We start from the raw sequence: 2,953 nt of genomic DNA, 5'->3' as shown, positions 1-2,953 counted from the left end.
TAGATTTAGTTCGTATTGAATCTCTCGAGAACATGTGAATCATATGAATCTTTACTTTTGAATCATTGAGATATGTTCCTCTATTGTTACATCGATGTCATGATTTTTAATCACATTCCCTTCAAATTCTGATTGATTCTTTTGATTTTGTGTTGAAATACGAGTCTGACGCCTATGGAGGTTTTACCTCAAGTACACACAAATGCTGATTCGCTTGAATTGAATCATTTTGTGGCCATTCCACAAGTGTTAATTCACATACTGCAGATGTGTGTGTGTGTGTGTGTGTGTGTGTGTTTGACAGTAAACCGGAATCATGTTCCTGCAGCGCAGTCCTCAACCAATGGTACCAAGTCACATCTGAATGGAGGAAGTGTTCATATGTGTCACATTTCAGATGTTTTCATACTGTAAACACGTCATGTTTAGAATGGAGAGCCGTTCGTTTGTGGTTATTTATCAGATGAACTCCACCGTCGTAAGGTCACAGCAATAGTATGTTGCAGATTACAGTGTTTGTTTGTTACATTAATAAGTCCAAAAAGGTCAAATGAATCGACTCTTATTGAAACGGTTGTATTTCTTTGCCATCATTTCGTTCAGTATTTCCACAGACATTGTTTTCTAACATTCAGTATTTTGTTATGTCATTTCTGCACACTGACTCTTTAGTTGTTGTTGTTTTTTATAGTTTTTTTGTAGCATGTTGTAATTCAGTGTTCACCTCATGAGTTTACTACTACTGCTAAAATGCAGAATAACAGTCGGTTTTAAACTATTCAACACAAAACTGAAATCTAAAGTCAACCACAGTGCCATTTTTTTTTTTTTTTGTATTTGTCTAATTTCATTTGTCTTTAAAGGATGGGATGTGAAGGTTACCATGTTTACTATGGTACTGCATTCAGTGGAGCTGAAATGTGACATAATTGTATTCCTCTCAAAATGTTTCTGTATCTCATGAAAATAATTCACCTCTTTGTCAAGCATCAATAAAGTACCTGTTTAGAAAATACCTCGTCTGATCCGTCTCATAATTACTGCTATTTGAAAATGGTCTAATATTAATTACAAATATAAACAATCTAATAAAATAAATAAATGGAATATGGCTCTTTATAGAATAAATTATTTCATGTGTAATTTATTCTGGCCAAGAACTATATATACATGCATTATAAATAATATATTATTTATATTAATGATAATAATATACATGCAAGCACACTTTTAATAAATTAACCACACAAGAACAGCGTAACCAGGTCAGTCTTTAACATTCAAACATGTATTAAAATGCACTAAATTTGACAAAGTTGATCCAAACCCATAGTACATGGTTTAATGTTTATGTCTTTACCCAAGGTCATGTCATTCAGTTTTAAAAACGATTAAATTCAGTTAACAGCTGATTTTTCAGGGCTTAGTTTGAGGTGTTGGTTTGGGTTGATGAAGTCCTTTGACTGTACTTGCCCTTTTATTTGAATGCTATTGTCCTATTTTCATGGTCCATGAACATGACTACACCTGCATGTCTAATGCAAAAGCCTTCTTATTTTTATTTCTATTATTTTAGAAAAAGGAACGATTATTAATTATTTTTAATTAATAATCGTTCCTTTTTCCCATGGTGCCATTACTCTCAGTTTTGAGCAGCAAAAGCTTTGAAAGATTATGAATAATCAGATATATGTTTTTTGGCATTTTCTTCATTACGCCCACATTTTAACATTCATTTTTTTCTTGGCATAGGTGGGCAAGGCTTAGTTTTGTTGTTCTGAGAAACTGGAGTTGGATTATTAGTGACCGGATAAGTCACGGAATCAAGTTTCGATAAGTCCGGAAAAGTGGAGAATGTTGCTTTTTAAAATTCATAATCTGTTTATTTCATAAACATGGAGATCACTTAAATGTTCTGTATGCATACTGTTGAAAAGATTGAATTGAATACCGGTACTTTTATTTAGCAAAGATGCATTCATTTGATCAGTAAAGACCTTTAATGTTACTAAAGTTTCACATTTTCTAAAAAGGTTCTAATGAATACTGTTCTTTTGAACTTTCTGTTCATCAAAGAATCCTTAAAAATAAAATGCATCAACGTTTCCACAAAAATATGAAGCAGCACGACTGTTTTCAACATTGATAATAATCAGAAATGTTTCTTGGGCAGCAAATCATCATATTAGAATAATTTCTGAAGATGTGAACATGTGCCACTCAAGACTGGAGGAATGATGCTGAAAATACAGCGGAGCATCACAGAAATAAAAAGATTTTAACTATATTAACAACAAAAAGTATATTTTTACTGTAATAATATTTCACTGTATTTTTGATCAAATAAATGCATCTTTGGTGAGTATAAAGAGACTTCTTTCCAATAATGTTAAAAATGCTTACCAACTCAAAATGGTTTAATTTTATTTTTCATAATATTTACATTAAAATAAGCTTTAATAGAAAATATTGCACATTTCATTTAATGCATGTGACCATCCTGATAAACTATGTTTACTGCTGGTATAAAATTGTTAAAATTATTTGAAAGTATTATTTCCACCTTTTATGAAGAAATGCAGTTGGTTACTGTTTGGTGTTCTGGACTGAAAAACACGCACTTGTCCTCGGGTTCATCAGGTTTGTGTAGGAGTCGAAAGGACAAAAGCTTTTGAAAGCAAACAGGTCTTACACACTTCCACACACCACACATTCATTTCATTCATAGCGATCATATATACTTCAGAACAGGTTCTCGCCGCATACGCACAAACTAAACCACAGGAATGCCAAACCTGCTGGATGGAGCCGATGACGATTGAGCCACTGACCGGAACCGTTCTTTGTGATGTCTGGCACAGAGTGTGGGATTTTTGGCTTCTTATTACTGTCTATGGGAACTCTACATCCATATGAAGTATATAAAGTGAGGTCCAAAAGTTGGAGACCACGT

At 33.1% G+C, this 2,953-nt stretch overlaps 1 long non-coding RNA gene across 1 annotated transcript; it reads left to right on the top strand.

Moving 5' to 3' along the window:
• Positions 1 to 39: 39 nt before the first annotated feature.
• LOC132154110 (uncharacterized) lies at positions 40 to 1,015 on the top strand. Its single transcript, XR_009437067.1, has 2 exons — positions 40 to 289; positions 329 to 1,015. It is a non-coding gene; the product is annotated as an uncharacterized LOC132154110 (long non-coding RNA).
• The last annotated feature ends 1,938 nt before the right edge of the window (positions 1,016 to 2,953 follow it).

Source organism: Carassius carassius, chromosome 12 (assembly GCF_963082965.1).
Source record: "Carassius carassius chromosome 12, fCarCar2.1, whole genome shotgun sequence".
NCBI lineage: Eukaryota > Metazoa > Chordata > Actinopteri > Cypriniformes > Cyprinidae > Carassius > Carassius carassius.
Note: the sequence above shows the minus strand (reverse complement) of the source record. Positions and strands in the feature narration are given on the sequence as shown.